Source organism: Rhinoraja longicauda, chromosome 24 (assembly GCF_053455715.1).
Source record: "Rhinoraja longicauda isolate Sanriku21f chromosome 24, sRhiLon1.1, whole genome shotgun sequence".
Lineage (NCBI taxonomy): Eukaryota > Metazoa > Chordata > Chondrichthyes > Rajiformes > Arhynchobatidae > Rhinoraja > Rhinoraja longicauda.
The window spans coordinates 32,915,480-32,935,307 of NC_135976.1; positions in this window are offsets into that span (position 1 = coordinate 32,915,480).

The following is a 19,828-nucleotide window of genomic DNA, read 5'->3' on the forward strand; positions in this document are numbered from 1 at the left end:
GTTAATTGACTTTGGTAAAGATTGTAAATTGTCCCTCGTGTGTGTAGGATAGTGCTAGTGTACCGGGATCACTGGTTAGCGTGGACTCTGTGGGGCGAAGGGCCTATTCCTGCGCTGTATCTCTAAACTAAACTAAACTACATATGACAATAATAAACTAAACTAAACTAAAAAAAAGTTGGAGAAATAGCTTCCTCCTCTACCCCCTAATCCTTCCACAATTTATTTTGATTGATTGGCAGAAATAAAAGCAAGAATGAAGCAAGATTATTAAGGGGTTGGACACGTTAGAAGATTATTAAGGGGTTGGACACGTTAGAGGCAGGAAACATGTTCCCAATGTTGGGGGAGTCCAGAACCAGGGGCCACAGTTTAAGAATAAGGGGTAGGCCATTTAGAACGGAGATGAGGAAAAGCTTTTTCAGTCAGAGAGTTGTGAATCTGTGGAATTCTCTGCCTCAGAAGGCAGTGGAGGCCAATTCTCTGAATGCATTCAAGAGAGAGCTAGATAAAGCTCTTAAGGATAGCAGGGGTATGGGGAGAAGGCAGGAATGGGGTACTGATTGAGAATGATCAGCCATGATCACATTGAATGGTGGTGCTGGCTCGAAGGGCCGAATGGCCTACTCCTGCACCTATTATCTATTGTCTATTGTCTATTGAATGTGGCGTGAAAAGTAACATTTTATTATGTGGCATAAACAGGAGTTGGCCACTGTACCAGCCTGGGAATAAAGCTCTGACTGTCTACCTCAACTATGCCTCTCATCATTTTATAAACCCCTATCAGGTCTCCCCTCAGCCTCCAACGAGATTGTCCAGTCTCTCCTTAAAGCTCGGTAATTTTAAGCATCATTGAAAGTTGACATGCTGGAACAGCAGGGCCTGAGGACAGCAAACAATATGTGGCCTTTATTGAATGGTTATTTTAAATACAATATCCACATAGCTGGTAGACACAAAAAGCTGGAGTAACTCAGCGGGTCAGACAACATCTCAAGGCATATGGGGAAAAAGCAGGAGCACGGTGCTGTTCACAGAGTGATCAGCCATGATTCAGCCATCAGCCAGGCTTGAAGGGCTGAATAGCCTACTCCTGCATCTATTTTCTATGTTTCTATCTCTGGAGAAAAGGAATGGGTGACGTTTCGGGTGGAGACCCTTCTTCAGACTGAGAGTCAGGGGAAAGGGAAACGACGGTGATGTAGAGAGATATAAAACAAATGAATGAATGATATACAAAAATGTAACGATGATAAAGGAAACAGGCCATTGTTAGCTGTCTGCTAGGCGAGAACGAGTACAGACAATGAGACTCAACAAGATGACTTTGAAGCTGTTGTTACCTGGGTGGGGGAGGGATGGAGAGAGAGGGGATGCATGGGTTACTTGAAGTTAGAGAAATCTGTTGTAAGCTGCCCAGGTGAAATATGAGATGGAGGAGGCCCAACGAGTCCACGCTGTCCAGCGATCCCCATACACAAGCACTATCCTATACGCTTGGAACAATTTGCAATTTTTACCAAAGCCAATTACCCTTCAAACCTGTAGGTCTTTGTATGTGGTAGGAAACCGAAGCACCCGGAGGAAACCCCATGCAGTCATAGGGAGAACGTGCAAACTCCACACCAACAGCACCCGAGGCCAGGATCGAACCCGGGTCTCTGGGCCCGCGAGGCAGCAGCTCCACCTGCTGTGTCAATCCGCCGCCCCATTCCGCTATAACACTGGAACACTACAGTCTGCACTCTGGGATTTTTCTATTTAGAACTGAGATGAGGAAAATCTTTTTCACCCAGGGAGTTGTGAATTTGTGGAATTATCTGCTTCAGAAGGCAGTGGAGGCCGAATCACTGGATGCATTAAAAAGAGAGTGAGATAGAGCTCTTAGGGCTAGCGAAATCAAGGGATATGGGGAGAAGGCAGGAACGGGGTACTGATTGTGGATGATCAGCCATGATCACGTTGAATGGTGGTGCTGGCTCGAAGGGCCGAATGGCCTACTCCTGTACCTATTTTCTATGTGTCTATGTATGTATTTGCACCACTTGTACTTGTGTATGTGTCGATTGTACTCATGAATAGTGTGATTCACCTGGGTTACACGCATTCAAAGTTTGTTGTTGAGTCATAGTCACAAGGCACGGAAACTATTTATTGTGGGCATTCACCAAATAACAACGTTCAGTACAACCAAACATCACATGCTGCTTCACAGAGCTAATCCAAAGAAAATGGCACTCTGCCATTGATCAACATTAAATTCTCCATTTAGGCTTTCGAGATACAGAGTGGACACAGGCCCTGTGGCCAGTACACCAGCACTATCCTGCACACTGGGGCAATTTACAATTTTGCCAAAGCCAATTAATTAACCTACAAAGTTGTACGTCTTTGGAATGTGGGAGGATACCAGAGCACCCGGAGAAAACCGGTGACGCAGAGGTAGAGTTGCTGCCTTACAGCGAATGCAGCGCTGGAGACTCAGGTTCGATCCTGACTACGGGCGCTGTCTGTACGGAGTTTGTACGTTCTCCCCGTGACCTGCGTGGGTTTTCTCCAAGATCTTCGGTTTCCTCCCACACTCCAAAGACATACAGGTATGTAGGTTAATTGGCTGGGCAAATGTAAAAATTGTCCCTAGTGTGTGTAGGATAATGTTAATGTGCGGGGATCGCTGGGCGGCGCGGACCTGGTGGGCCGAAGGACCTGTTTCCGTGCTGTATCTCTAAAAAAAAACTACGCGGTCACAGGGAGAACGTACAAATTCCTCACTTTGGTCAGGATCAAACCAGGATCTCAGGTGCTGTAAGGCAACAACTCTACCGCTGCAGCTTTTTAGGTAACAAATATCCTTCTTCCCACCCCCTTCTCTTCCGTGTGCCCCACCTAGATGCACACCCATATCTCTTTCCCCTTCACCCACCCTCTTCCGCCTATATTTAGTTTAGTTTAGTTTAGAGATACATCGCGGAAACAGGGCCTTTGGCCCACCGGGTCCGTGCTGACCAGCGATCCCCGCGCACTAACACTATCCTACACCCACTAGGGCCAATTTAAAAAATACATTTACCAAGCCAATTAACCTACAAACCTGCACGTCTTTGGAGCGTGGGAGGAAACCGAAGATCGCGGAGAAAACCCATGCAGGTCACAGGAAGAACTTACAAACCGCACAGACAGCACCCGCAGTTGGGATCGAACCCGGGTCTCCGGCGCTGCATTCACTGTAAGGCAGCAACTCTACCACTGTGCCACGTGACTGCCCAAGTATGCCTAAAGATCAGATGGAACCTGTGCCGGGATTTGGGAGCCAAGGCTGTGGAAGCAATTTGGAAACCAAGAATGTTATAATTAAGAGTAGACACAAGGAACTGCAGATGCTGGAATGTTGAGCAGAATACAAAGTGCTCTAAGAACTCAGCGGATCGGGCAGCGTCCGTGGAGGGAATGAGCAAACGTCGTTTTACATTGGGACCGTTCTTCAGACTCTGAAGAAGGGTCCCAACGGGGGAACTTGAATAATATGGTTGTCAAGGGTGATGGGGAGAAGGCAGAAAAACTAGGTTGAGGGAAAGATAGATCAGCCATGGTTGAATGGCGGAGTAGACTTGATGCGCTGAATGGCCTAATTCTGCTGCTATAACTTATGAACATGAGATGTTGCCTGTCCGTTCCCTCTGCAGATGCTGCCTGACCTGCTGAGTTCCTCCAGCACATTGTGTTTGGCTCAGTAATCAAGTTGTTTCTGGTGTGGTATCCAATTAGGGTCGCCAACTGTCCCGTATTAGCCGGGCCACCCGGTATTTTGGGCTAAATTAGTTTGTCCCATAGGGGACCACCCTTGTCCCATATTAGTAGCGTTGCCAACGTCCTCACTCCCAAAGAAGGGACAAAGGGTGACGTCACCGCCCCACGTCCCACGTGACCTCACCCAGCCAGCGGCCACGTGCTCCCGCTCCACCAATGGCGGCCGCCATAAAGATTAACATTTTGGGATTCCTGCACCAGCACTGCCAAGTCCCTTTGCACCTCCGATTTCTGGATTTTCTCCCCATTTAGAAAATAATCTAAGTTTTTATTCCTCCGCCTCTCTTCCAACTTGCTTCTGTCCTCCCCCTACAATCAGTCTGAAGAAGGATCTCGACCCAAAAGGTCATGTATCCACGTACTCCACAGATGCTGTCTGACCCGCTAAGTTACTCCAATATAATGTCGTGGAGCCAAAGAGCCATAGAGTGATACAGAGTGGAAGCAGGCCCTTAGGCCCAACTTGCCTACACTGGCTAACATGTCCCATCTATACTAGTCCCTCCTGCCCGTGTTTGGCCCCTATACCTCCAAACCTGTCCTACCCATGCACCTGTGAAACTCCACTCCTCCAATTCAATCATCAAATTTGCAGACGACACAACTGGGGGAGAGGAGTCTGCATACAGAGACGAGGTCTGTGCTCTGTCCAAATGGTGCGAGGCAAACAACCTACCACTGAATACCAGTAAGACAAAAGAAATGGTACTGGACTTTAGGAGACACAGAGCGGTTCCTACCCCACTTCTTATAAATGGGGAGGAAGTGGAGAGGTTCTCCACCATTGAGAGCGTACTGGCATACTGCACCATAGTGTGGTATGCTGGCTGCTCAGCTGCAGACCAGAAGGCCCTCCAGAAGGTTATTAAGACAGCAGAGAAAATTATCGGTTGTCCACTGCCTTCTCTGGAGGACATCTCCAACTCGCGTTGTCTAAACAGGGCCAGAAATATAATTAAGGACAGCACACACCCAGGATATGAACTGTTTGCTCTCCTGCCCTCTGGGAGGTGCTACAGGAGCCTAAGGACCAGAACAAACTGACTTAAAAACAGTTTATTTCCCTGGGCCATAAGAACTGTGAATGGAAATACTTGACTTGATGTAACTTTCACTTTCTTTGCACTTTTAAAAATATATAGCATCTTAGGTGCAAAACTCATTTATTATTTATTAGTTTTTATTGGTTTTTATTGATATTGGTACTTATTGTATTGGTTCCTATGTTTGTGCGATTGATTATTTTTGAAAGATTTGCACTGTCGCACTGTTTCAGATGTAGCACTTTTAATTTCGTTGTACCGTTCGTACAATGAAAATAAAGGCATTCTATTCTATTCTATTCTATTCTATTCTATTCATAAATGTTGGGATAGCCTCTGCCTCAACTACCTCCTCCACGCAGCTCGTTCCATACACCCACCACCCTTTGTGTCCTTTTTTTGTAAACCAGCATCTGCAGTTCCTTGTTTCTTCAATGAAGTTCTGATGTTGAGCCACCACCTTTCTCACCACGGCCGATTGGAACGGGGGTCCTTAACACCTCAGTGATCACGAATACCGACAGCGACAGTCTGAAGAAGGGTCCCATCGCCGCCGGTCCATGTTCTCCAGAGATGCTGCCTGACCCGCTGAGTGATTCCAGCCCTTTGTGTTCCACCAGTGTTGACTCCCGCTGCCTGTAGGTTCCATTTCTGTCTCTTGTCGCCCTCTGTTGGGGAAACGCCCACATCACAGCATAAAACCCAGGCAAAATTCTGGTCAGCCTTATACGAAAACATTCATTCGGTATTGATGTAAACAATTCACCTTGTGTGAGACTTATAACTGGACTGAACAATAATTCAAACAATTAACATGCAATAATTGAGATGTATCTCTAAACTAAACTAAACTTAGTAACTCAGCGGGTCAGGCAGCATCCCTGGAGAGAAGGAATGGGGAAGTCTGAAGAAGGGTCTCGACCCGAAACATCACCCATTCCTTCTCTCCAGAGATGCTGCCTGACCCGCTGAGTTACTCCAGCATTTTAACTAGCATCTACAGTTTTTTTTCCTAAACTAAACTAAAATTGATTAGGGGTAATTAGTATGTATCAAACTTTCATGATTCTTAGTTAACTGATCTCCTTTGCTTGCATGTTAACTAAATATTAAATGATTAGTTTAGTTTAGTTTATTGTCACAGGTACAATGAAAACCATTTTTTGTTGCATGCTATCCAGTTAGCGGAAAGACCATACATGATTACAGTCAAACCGTCCACAGTGTATAGATACAGGATAAAGGGAATGACATTTAGTGCAAGATAAAGTCCAGTAAAGACTGATTAAAGATAGTCTGAGGGTCTCCAATGAGGTAGATGGGAGATCAGGACCATTCGCTAGTTGTTGATAGGACGGTTCAGCTGCCTGATCACAGCTGGGAAGAAACTGTCCGTGAATCTGGAGGTGTGCGTTTTCACACTTCTGTACCTCTTGTCTGATGGGAGAGGGGAGATGAGGGAGTGACCGGGGTGAGACTCATCCTTTATTATTAAGGATGTAGAATGCTATGGACTACCTTCTGGTGAATGGGAAACGTTGTTGAGAGAACGGCAAGAACATGTTGGCTGAAGGGCCTGTTTCTGTGCTGTGTGATTTTCCTTTTAAAATTGTACTTAACATCAGGGAAAGCAGCATATTGGAGAAAGTCAATAGTCAAGGAAATAATCTTCCTTTTGTTATCCTTCCTGTGCATTCACCTGGTTTCCACAGACACCAGTAGTTCACAGTCCACTACAGTGTGACTGTTCCTCAAGGGTGGCACGGTGGTGCAGCGGTAGAGTTGCTGCCTCACAGCGCCAGAGACCCGGGTTCACTCCTGACTACGGGTGCATTCTGTATGTAGTTTGTACGTTCTCCCCGTGACCGCGTGGGGTTTTTTCCCCACACTTCAATGACGTACAGGTTTGTAGGTTAATTGGCCTCTGGAAATTAGGGAGTGAATGAGAAACTGGGATAACACGGAACTGGTATGAACAGGGGAATTGTAAGTTGGTGTGGACTCGGTGGGCCAAAGGGCCTGTTTTCCATGCTGTATTTCTAAAACTAAAAACATGGCCCAGCTGGTGGAGCTACTGCGTCTCAACAGCAGAGAGTGGGGTTCAATGCTGACCTGGGCTTTTGTTTATGTGGATTTTGCATGTTCTCCCTGTGCATGTGTAGGTTTTCTCCCGGTGCTCTGGTTTCCATCCACATCTCAACGACGTGCGGATTTGTAGGTTAATTGCCTTCTGTAAATTGCCCCTTGTGTGGGAGTGGAAGAAAAAGTGAGATAACGAAGAACTAGTATGAATGTTGTGGTCAATGGTCAGCATGGAATGGGTGGGCCGGAGGGCCTGTTTCCATGCTCCAAACTATCTCTATCTCCGGGGAAGCACCGTGGTGGCACAGTGGTAGAGTTGCTGCCTTTCAGCGCCAGACACCTGGGTTCGATCCTGACTACCGGTGATGTCTGTATGGAGTTTGTACGTTCTCCCTGTGACCTGCGTGGGTTTTCTCCCACACTCCAAAGATGTGCAGGTTTGGCAGTTAATTGGCTTCGGTAAACATGTAAATTGTCCCTAGTGTGTGTGGGATAGTGTTAGTGTGCAGGGATCGCTGGTCGGCATGGACTTGGGGGCAGTGTCTGTGGGATCCTGCCTGGACTACTGCTACTCCCTATACACTGGGATCAGCCAATCATCCCTGTCCCGCCTGCAATTGGTCCAAAACGCCGCAGCGAGACTCCTGTCAGGTACCCGTAAAAGGGACCACATCACCCCGATTCTGGCCTTTCTCCACTGGCTCCCAGTACGGTACAGAATCAACTTCAAGCTCCTCCTATCCGCATACAAAGCCCTAAACGGGCTTGCCCCCCCCCCCCCCCCCATATCAAAAATCTTCTAACCCACCACTCTATCTCCAGGTCCCTCAGGTCGGCCGACTTGGGGCTACTGACTATCCCGCGGTCTAGGCTTAAGCTCAGGGGTGACCGCGCTTTTGCGGTTGCAGCTCCTAGACTGTGGAACAGCACCCCACTCCCCATCAGAACTGCCCCCTCCATCGACCTCTTTAAGTCCAGGCTCAAAACCTACTTCTATTCCCTAGCATTTGAGGCCCTCTGAGGGGGTGCTGTGAACTGTTTATGTCTGTGTTGTTAGGTTTGTGTGTTATTGTACGTTCTTTTTTAGTACCTGCATTGATGTACAGCACTTTGGTCAACGTGGGTTGTGTTTAAATGTGCTATACAAATAAAATTGACTTGACTTGACCTGACCATTTCCCCCAGACCTTGTATACACGATGAGGGGGAGGAAGAGGAGTGAAATAATAACTGCACATTTTATACATTTGTTTCTAACAAAGATAAAACATTGGATGGAATTAATTGAAGCCGTATCCTTGAACAGTCTGCTTTTTCCTCTCTTGATACTGATAATATGGGAACGTCCGAATCAAGGTTATTTAAAATAAGATAAATGGAGAAATGCTTGAGTTAATCCTAAAATGGACACTTCCAGGAATGGGGACTCAAGCACACTTGAGCTAAATAAGTTGAATTGTTTTCTGTTAAAGAAATATAGACATGAAATCCTGGAGTAACTCAGCATGTCAGGCAGTATCTTTAGTTTAGTTTAGTTTTGCGATACAGTGCGGAAACAGGCCCTTCGGCCCACCTAGTCCGTGACGACCAGCAATCCCCACATATTCCCACTAACCTCCACATACTAGGGGACAATATTACATTTGTACCAAGCCAATTAACCTGCAAACCTGTGCATCTTTGGATTGTGGGAGGAAACTGGAGATCTCGGAGAAAACCCACACTGTCACAGAGTGGGGGAGAACGTACAAACTCCGTACAGACAGCACCCGTAGTCAGGATCAAACCCAGGACTCGGGCGCTGAAAGCGCTGTACGGCAGCAACTCTACCGCTGGCGAAGAAAAATGATTAGGTGACGTTTCGGGTCGGAACCCTTCTTCAGTTTCTTTCAAAGTTTAACTCTAGAATGTCAAAGGTTGAGCGGAGACTTGATAGAAGTGTGTACAACTATGAGAGCCATCGATGGGGTAGAGAGCCAGAACCTTTTTCCCAGAGTGGAAATGCCCAACACTAGAGGGCCTAGTTATAGGGTGAGAGGGGGGAAGGATTCATGGAGACGTGGAGGGCAGATTTGTGGGATGAGCCTCTTTTCACGCGGTATCCTTCAACTCAATTAAACTAACTTTTCTATTTAGTTTAGTTTAGAGATAGAGCATGGAAATATGGCCCACCGGGTCCACGCTGACCATCGATCACCCATTCCCAATAGTTTGGCAGTCGGAAGAAGGGTCTCGACCCGAAACGGCACCTGTCCTTTTTCTTCAGAGATGCTGCCTGACCTACTGAGTTACTCCTGCACTTTGTGTCTATCTTTGGTATCTGTAGTTTCTGCGTTATGTTATTTTCTCATCCACTCCCTACACACCAGGGGGCAATTTACAGAGGGCCAATTAACCTCTAAACCCGCAACATCTTTGGGATGTGGAAGGAAACCGGGGCACCCGAAGGAAACGCACGCGGTCGCAGGGAGAACGTGCAAACACCACACACACACAGACAGCGCCCGGGGTCAGGATCGAACCCTGGTCTCTGGCTCTACCAGCTCTGCCACTGTGCCTCTTTACTCTTCAGCTAACAAATAGCTGCAGGAACTTGGATTTTAATCTGCCGGAGCCAATAGACAATAGGTGCAGGAGTAGGCCATTCGGCCCTTCGAGCCAGCACCGCCATTCAATGTGTTCATGGTTGATCATTCTCAATCAGTACCCCGTTCCTGCCTTCTCCCCATACCCCCTGACTCCGCTATCCTTAAGAGCTCTATCTAGCTCTCTCTTGAATGCATTCAGAGAATTGGCCTCCACTGCCTTCTGAGGCGGAGAATTCCACAGATTCACAACTCTCTGACTGAAAAAGTTTTTCCTCATCTCTGTTCTAAATGGCCTACCCCTTATTCTGAAACTGTGGCCCCTGGTTCTGGACTCCCCCAACATTGGGAACATGTTTCCTGCCTCTAACGTGTCCAACCCCTTAAAAATCTTATATGTTTCGATAAGATCCCCTCTCATCCTTCTAAATTCCAGTGTATACAAGCCTAGTCATTCCAGTCTTTCAACATATGCTGCACGCCCTCAATAGCAAGAATTGCAAGCCACAACAGACATTTACTAAAAGAGAGAGGAGTCAATGAAATGAACTCGCTGAAGAAAAAAATTGTATAAAACGATGATTGGCTTCACAATAAAATTTACTTTATAGTTCTTTTAAAAATAATAATTATGCTCAAAAGAAAATTTAGACAGTTAAAAAAAAAATGTTTGGATTCAAAAGAAGATTTATGGGTCTTTTTAAAATAATAATTGGGTTGCAGATTCATTCGCCTCTGTAAAATTGCCCCGAGTAATTGTGCAGGGAGTGGATGAAAAAAAGTGGAATAACATAGAACTGGTGTGAATAGGTGATTGATGGTGAGCAGGGACACAGTGGGCCGAAGGGCCTGTTTCCATGCTGTATCTTTTAACAGGGCATCACAGTGGTGCAGCAGTAGAGTTGGCTGCCTTACAACGCCAGAGGCCCAAGTTCAATCCTGACTACAGGTGCTGTCTGTACAGATTTTCTACGTTCTCCTCGTGACTGCGTGGGTTTTGTCCTGGTACTCTGGTTTCCTCCCACACTCCAAAGACATACCGGCTTGTAGGTTGATTGGCTTTGGTAAAGATTGCAAATTGTCCCTAGTATGTCGGATGGTGTTAGTGTACGGGGTGATCGCTGGTCGACGCAGACTCGGTGGGCCGAAGGGCCTGTTTCCGCTCTGTATCTCGAAACTAAACTAAACGAGTCAACCAGGGTGGCCACGGTGGCCCAGCGGTAGAGTTGCTGCCTTGCAGCGTCAGAGACCCGGGTTCGATTCCGACTAGGGGGCTGTCTGTACGGAGTTTGTACGTTCTCCCCCGTGACCGCGTGGGTTTTCTCCAAGATCTCCGGTTTCCTCCCACACTCCAAAGATGTGCAGGTATATAGGTTAATTGGCTTGGTGTGTGTGTAAATTGTCCCGAGTGTGTGTCGGACAGTGTTAATGTGCGGGGATCGCGGGGCGGTGCAGACTCGGTGGGCCGAAGGGCGCTGTATCTCTAAAACTAAACTAAACTAATGAAGCAGTTGCTGGCCCAGGCTATGCATCGACCTCCACAACAAGGCACAGCTGATAGAGACGCTGTCTCACAGCTGATAGAGCCGCTGTCTGAGACCCGGGTATGATGGGCTTGTTTCCATGCTGTATCTCCAAAGTAAACTAGGTAATGAATAAAAGAACGTAATGCTCCCAGAATAAGCGAGTTATGCAGCAGTCCTGGTATTTTGCGAGCTGTGTCTCCATGTTATATTACTGGCCATGAGTATTCACATGCTTGGAATGCTTTGCGTATATATAAACACACACACAGATGCCTACATTAATGTGGCCTCTGTGTATCTGACTACAAGGCTCGTCAAAGCAGAAATGCAAAAGTACCATAATACTAATCCCAAGTTTAAAATTGGCTATTCGTGGTATAATATCAATCGGTGACCAGTGTTTTGCATACATAAGAAAAGCTAAATCTGATAACTTGCGCATGTAAAATAATATTTAACAGTCGCACCATGTGTTCCTCCAGAACCCATTTAAAGAAATGCTTATGGTTCTACTAATAGAATAAACAGAATATCTCAACAAGAGTTCCAGACATTCTTTTAATCATTGACAAGGTTTACTCTGGGATGCAGTGGTAACCCAACGCATATTTTCCAGGTGAAAGTTACGCTGGTAAATCGGTCCCACTGCACTAAATTGGGAGCCTTAGTCAGAAAGTCCACAGAGTTTGTCTTGAACAACACACAACATAGAACGTAGAACAGTACTGCGCAGGAAAATGACTGGGGCGGCACGGTGGCACAGCAGTAGAGTTGCTCCCTTACAGCACCAGATACCCAGGTTCGATCCTGAGCAGGGCTGCTGTCTGTACGGAGTTTGCACGTTCTCCCCGTGACCGCGAAGGGCTTTCTACGGGTGCTCCAATTTCCTCTCACACTCCAAAGATGCACAGGCTTGCAGGTTAATTGGCTTCAGTAAAAATTGTAAATTGTCCCTAGTGTGTAGGATAGTGCTAATGTACTGGTTAGCTTGGACTCAGTGGGCTGATGGGCCTGTTTTTGCGATGTATCTCTAAAGTCTAAAGGCCTTTCGGCCCACTATGTCTGTACCAAACATGATGCCAAGACCATCTCTGGGTGCTACGGTTTCCTCCCACTTTCCAAAGACGGCCGGCTTTGTAGGTTAATTGGCTTCTGTAAATTGTCCCTCGTGTGTAGGAAGTGGGATAGCATAGAACTATTGTGAATGGGTGATCGATGGTTGGCTTGGGGCTGAAGGACCTGTGTCCACGCTGTATTTCTGTATTTCTAATCAAACTAAACTGAAATTAAACTAAGAACTAGGAACAGGGAACTGCAGATGTTGGTTTACCAAGAAAAGTCTAGAGTAACTACGAAATGTTAGAGTATCTCGGCGGGTCAGGTAGCATCCCTGGAGAACACGGACAGATGATATTTTGGGTCGGGACACTTCTTCAGGACCCTCCTTCCCAACCCGAAACGTCACCTATCCATGTTCTCCAGTGATGCTGCATGATGCGCTGAGTTACTCCAGCATTTTGTCTCCAAACTAAACTAAAATGGTGGGGAACATAAGCATTTCAGAGATTGGCATTAAATGCTAAACTCCCCAGTCTGTAAGTAAATCTGCAGCTGGGTGCGTATGTGTGAAGGAAAGAAAACTGCAGATGCTGGTTTAAATCGAAGGTAGACAACAGATGCTGGAGTAACTCAGCGGGTCAGGCAGCATCCCTGGAGAGTAGGAATCGGTGCGTTTCGGGTCGAGACTCTTCTTCAGACTGAAGGGTCTCGACCCAAAACATCACCCATTCCTTCTCTCCACAGATGCTGTCTGACCCGCTGAGTTACTGCAGCATCTTGTGTGTGTGTGAATGTTGGTTCTGAACCATCTTATCAGAGAGCGGTCCTGAATTACTATCTATATCACTGGAGAACCTTGTACCATCTTCAATCGGACTTTACTGGACATTATCTTACACTAACCATTATCCTGTATCTGTACACTGTGGATGGCTCGATTGTAATTAGGTATAGTCTTTCCGCTGACTGGTTAGCACACAAAAGCTTTGCACTGTACCTCGGTACACATGACAATAAACTAAACTAAAGTGAACTGAACTGAACTAAACTAATCTAAAGGCAGATAGTCCTTGCTTTCCCTCTCTATCCCCTCCCCTGTTCTCCCACTAGACTTCCTGTCTCCGACTACATTCTATCTTTGTCCTGCCCCCTCCCCTGACATCAGTCTGAAGAAGGGTCTCGACACGAAACATCACCCATTCCTTCTCTCCCGAAATGCTGCCTGTCCCGCTGAGTTACTCCGGCATTTTGTGTCTAAACTAATCTAAACTAAACTGTTCTTCACGAGTTTATTATGTACCAGACCCAATGGATCAGTTCACATATCACAAAACACAATGGAAAGTTATCAGGAACTGAAAGACTCAGGTAGTGAAACCAATGTAATGCAACAAACACACAAGAAACATATTTAACTTCCTGATAAAATAATTTTTAATAAATAACTTCATATATAGGTTTAAATGATCTTGTGCATGGCACATACACAACAGTGCAATAGAAAATAAAGGCTAAAAACAGGTTTCTACACTTTTCCCGCTGCTTTGCAGAACTGAATATGTCATTTTTCAATCTCTCATGCAGATGCCGAGATACTTTGTATTAACACACCACACCAACAGGAATCTGTGCTTACAGTCCACATCCAAACTGGCACAATGAGCATTAATATCCTTTCCCAGAGTTCCCAGAGATGTGCAGAAAAGTCAGAACTGCCAAGATGAAATTCGTCATAGAGTCAGAGAGTGATACAGTGTGGAAACAGGCCCTTTGGCCCAACTTGCCCAATCCGGTCAACATGTCCCAGCTACACTAGTCCCACCTGCCCGCGCTTGGTCCATATCACTCCAAACCTGTTCTATCCATGTACCTGTCTAACTGTTTCTTAAACGATGGGATAGTCCCAGCCTCAACTATCTCCATGCACCCACCACCCTTTGTGTGAAAAAGTTACCTCTCAGATTCCTATTAAATCTTTTTCCCTTCACCTTGAACCTATGTCCTCTGGTCCTCGATTCCCCTACTCTGGGCAAGAGATTCTGTGCATCTACCTGATCTATTCCTCTCATGATTTTATACACATTCTCGTCATTCTACATTGCCTGTTTCATATTTGGACTACATGCGATAACATACCATAGACATCAGTACAGACACTGTGGAATCAAACATATGGTACCATCACAGCAAAGTTACACATTGAGAAAAGCGATCCCAGTGAAGATTTCAAGTTGTGCTGGAAGGAACTGCAGATGCTGGTTTAAACCGAAGATAGATGCAAAAAGCTGAAGTAACTCAGCGGGACAGGCAGCATCTCTGGAGAGAAGGAAGGGGTGACGTTTCGGGCCGAGACCCTTCTTCAGATTGAGAGTCAGGGGAGAGGGAGATGAGAGATATAGACGGTGATATAGAGATATAGAACAAATGAATGAAAAAATGAATGCAAAAAGTAACGATGATAAAAGAAAGGTGGAGCCCACAATGGTTCAACTTTTTTGTTTGGTAAAAAAACATATTCCTTTATTGATGGCGTAATCAAGATCGTTCACTGTTGTGGACACATTTTTGGAAGAGATGGGAGAGTGAAAGATTCAGCGATCTGTTTAGCAAGACAATAGTTTTGAAAGAGTCTTTATCATTTAAAGTTTACTCGTGTTATATCCCGGCTGTCTGACAAGGAGAACCTGGCTGCCCAGATAGAAAGACGTCTGTAAGAACATATTAGTTACACTTTCACTCACGTTCATAAGTTATAGGAGCTAAATTAGGCCATTAGGCCCATCAAGTCCATTCCACTATTCAACCATGGCTGATCAATCTTTCTCTCTTGAAGGTGTTTATTCACAAAATGCTGGAGTAACTCAGCAGGTCAGGCAGCATCTCAGGAGAGAAGGAATGGGTGACGTTTCGGGTCGAGACCCTTCTTCAGACTGATCTTTCTCTCTCAATCCCATTCTCCTGCCTTCTCTTCATAGCCCCTGACACCCATACCAATCAAGAATCTGTCAATCTCCGCTGTCTGTGGCAATGAATTCCACAAGTTCACCATCCTCTGACTAAAGAAATTCCTCCTCGTCTCCTTTCTAAAGGTACGCCCTTTTGTTCGGAGATTGTGCCCTCTGCTCCTGGACTCTCCCACTTGTTGAAACATCCTCTCCACATGTAAGCTCTACATCCACATGCACATGCAAGGAATTACAGAGAGTTGTGGGTACTGCCCAGTGCATCACGCAAAACAACCTCGCCCTTCCATCGACTCCATCTACACTTCACGCTGCCTCGGAAAAGCACCCAACATAACCAAGGACCAGTCACACTTTACCACTCACTACTCTCCTCAATCCTGTTGGTTAGAAGATAAAGGTTTGAAAGCTCGCACCACCAGGTTCAAGAACAACTTCTTCCTTGCTGTTATCAGACTCTTGCACGTGCCTCTATTACGCTAGAGAATTATTCCCCGATCTTCCAATCCACCTCATCGTGGCCCCTGTACTTTTTTTCCTCTGCACTTTCTCTGTAGCTAAAACACTATTCTACACTCATCTACGGTATGATCTGCCTGGTTAGCAGGAAAAAAAAGTATCTCCGTACACTTCAGGCTGCCTCGGCAAGGCCACCAGCATAATCAAGGTCGAGTCTCACCCCGGTCACTCCCTCTTCTCCCCTCTCCCATCAGGCAAGAGACACAGGAGTGTGAAAACGCACACCTCCAGATTCAGGGACAGTTTCTTCCCAGGTGTTATCAGACAACTGGACCATTCTATCAACAACTAGCGAGCGGTCCTGAGCTACTATCTACCTCATTGGAGATCCTCGAACTATCTCTAATCGGACCCAGCTGGACTTTATCTTGCATTAAACATTATTCCCTTTATTCGGTGTCTGTACATTGTGGGTGGCTCGATTGTAATCATATATTGTCTTTTCGCTGACTGGTCAGCACGCAACAAAAGCTTTTCACTGTACCTTGGTACACGTGACAATAAACTAAACTACTACGATTCAATAATAAACCATTGCTACTAACAATACCAAATTCATCATTCCTCTTTTCGCCTTATTTGAGATCACCTCACTACCAGATTGGGATCAAAGGCAAGTCATCCCAGACAGCATTGTCCTTCCACAACTTTCTTACTGACTCTCTTGTGGACCACAATTTGCTGGGTCTTCACCATTCATCTCAAGCCAACTTCTTCCACTCTTCTTGAGAGCTTTTCCTCCAGGTTTGGCACTCTAAACATATCACTTACGCATCCTCCAAAATTTTGTGCTTGGTACCAAAATGAATCAAGACCCTCAAATAAATTGCATTAAAAAATGCACCGCAGTTTTGCAACTTATACCGAGTATAAAGGGTGCAAAGTATTTGTTTCCTAGTCTCTGGTTGGAATTCTGCTTCCAGATAATCTCTCTCACTCAGCTACCCACCAATGCTACTCATATTCTCCTGGTTTTTACTCTCTATTCCCTGCCCACCTCCCTCTTTCTTGTCTCTGGCCCTCTTAGAAACATAGAAACATAGAAAACTAGGTACAGGACTAGGCCATTCAGCCCTTTGAGCCAGCACCGCCATTCAATATGATCATGGCTGATCATCTAAAATCAGTACCCCGTTCCTGCTTTTTCCCCCATGTCCCTTGATTTTGTTAGCCCTAAGAGCTAAATCTAACTCTCTCTTGAAAACGTCCAGTGAATTGGCCTCCACTGCCTTCAGTGGCAGAGAATTCCACAGATTCACAACTCTCTGGGTGACCTCATATTTCGCTTGGGCAGCTTGCAGATTGACTTCTCCAACTTTAGATAGTTCCTCTGTCCCTCTCTTCCCCTCCCCCTTCCTTGTTCTCCCTCTATCTTCCTGTCTCCACCTATATCCTTCCTTTGTCCCGCCCCCATGACATCAGTCTGAAGAAGGGTCTCGACCCGAAACGTCACCTGCTTCTCTCCTGAGAAACAGCTTCTCTCCTGAGATGCTGCCTGACCTGCTGAGTTACTCCAGCATTTTGTGAAATAAATACCTTCGATTTGTACCAGCATCTGCAGTTATTTTCTTACACTCTCTGGGTGAAGATGTTTTTCCTCATCTCAGTCCTAAATGGCCTACCCCTTATTCTTAAACTGTGACCCCTGGTTCTGGACTCTGATCTCTGTACTTTCTGCTTACTTTGGTTGACTGTACCTGGCATCCATTTTGCTGAGCTCTCAAAAGCTCAATCGTTCTATTAACTGCGATATTTTACATTCATTTTTGAGATGTCGTTGAATTGGCAAGCCTCATTTGAGAGATGTGCAGCCTGTAATTTAGAGACACAGCTTGGAAACAGGCCCTTCAGCCCATCGAGTCCGCGCCGACCAGCGATCACCCTGTACACTAGCTAGCACTGGCCCACACACTAAGGACAATTTACAATTTACAGAAAACATTACACCTACAAACCCCGGACGTGCTTGGAGTGTGGGAGGAAACCAGAGCATCCGGAGAAAACCCACGCAGGTTACAGGGAGAATATACAAGCTCCGTGCAGACAGCACCTGTAGTCAGGATCAAACCCATGTCTCTGGCTCTGTAAGGCAGAAACTCTACCGCCTAGACTTGATGGGCCGAATGGCCTAATTCTACTCCTAGCCCTTATGACCTTGCCGAGAAACCGCCCTTCGTTCTATTATACTCAAGAAAAAAAACCCAGTTCATTATTAGGCCCAGCACCAACAATCTACTCCAAGAATAGCCGTAAAAGTACCAGAGGTACATGAGAAAATTAAAAGACTTTCATTTAAAAACAGAAGCACCATTATAAAGGATATACTTTTACAAACAATGATCTTGAAAACAGTGTAGAGAAGATATCACCGGTTTCAACCATATTTATATTGCAGTAAAGATTCGAGCAATTTTGTTCATGATATTTTCATTGACAAATGGCACTAAATCCCAAAAAGGCAGGAATAATTATTATTTGTATAGTATTTAAGTAATATATGGCAATACTATATTAATAAACGTCAACCCTTATTTATGAACTTAATTACTGCGACTCCCAAAAGGTATCAAATTCACATGAAAATATGATGCTGCAAAGCTAACATATGGGTTTCCAAAACAAGTTTTGATTCATTGCTTCTTTTTTTTCGATCAAAATTTAGCAAGTAAATTTACAGTATCTGAATCCATTTGTCCAATCGCCCAGTTAATAGCTTTTAGTTGGAATAAAAACGAAAGGGTTTCTGGAATAAAATTAAAACATACAGTGTGAACGAACAAAGATCAAAGTGTATTTTTGTTTCCAATATTTGCGCGTTATAACCAGTTAGTCATGAAAGAATATTTCTAAAGAACGGTTAAGGCTTTTAAGTTACTCTAAGTAATTGCAGCAAGTGAATTTCACTGGAAACCTCTATGCCCACGTCTACTATTTGTATAGTAAAATTGTCAATGTAACCTTTTATATGATCATTTCTCCATACATTCCATACTAAATCTCGGATTGGACTTGTGTATGGTGATAATTTACTGAACAGTAGGCAAAAAAAGATTTTCACTGTACATGTGATAATAAAGAACCATTGAACAAAGAATTAATAAAGCACCTCTTAAAAAATCACACAGAAGAGAAGGAGGCCATTTGATCTCTTACGACTGTGCCCACCCTTTTAAAGATTTTTCCATTGTGCACTCCAACACTGTTATCCCCCCCCCATTAGTTTGGAAATTCCACCCCCCTCCCGCCTCTTTTCAAGCATATATCAAGTTTCTTTCTGGAATTTATTATGGAGTCTGCTTTTGTAGATCACAATAACTCTCGGCTGAGAAATACTAAGCGCCAACAACAAACACAGTCAGTGTGTTTCTAATCCATTGCTTCATACGTGAAAGGAGCAGAATTTGGCCATTTGGCCCATCAAGTCTACTCCACCGTTCAATCATGGCTGATCTATCTCTCCCTCTCAACCCCGTTCACCTGCCTTCTCCCCATAACCACTGATCAAGAATCCGTCAATCTCCATTTTTAAAATATCCAATGACTTGGCCTCCACAGCCGTCTGTGGCAATGAATTCCACAGATTCACCACCCTCTGACTAAAAAAATTCCTCCTCATCTGCATTCTAATGCTACGATCTTCAATGCCCCATTATATCCAAAAAACTAAAAACATATTTCTATTTCCAGATAAACCTTTAAAGACTTCATGAACATAATCCCACACTATCATGGACACTATTGTCCACTTGGTTTCTTATTTCTTTGAGATTTTTATATCAGTCTACTGGTTTCAGTACAAGGCAGCAAGTCACTGGAGCTGTTAAATCAGCACCATCACATCAAAGTCAATATTTATATATGTGCATATAGTATAAAAATCAATCAACATTTTTTTTTTAAACCTTGAAAATGAATTTCCAAAACACAAGAATGTCATCTAACCTTCCCCTGCATTAATCCTTACATATATTTCCCCCCTTTCCATCTTTGAATGTTTACCAGACCCGTCTGCTGTGAATGGTACCCCCAGTGTCACAACTGGAACAAGAAGAGAGAGAAAGATGGTGGAAAAGGTCCAATATTTATAGTTCAGGGTCACCTCGTGCTCTGCGGAGAGAGGGTTGGCACTTCACGATGGCTGGAGGAAGTCTGTGATATTACCAGTAGCAGCGGTTCATTGCTTGGACAGTAAGTACCCAAAAGGCATGTGTGACATCTCCACTAAAGAGATCGCTAATCTA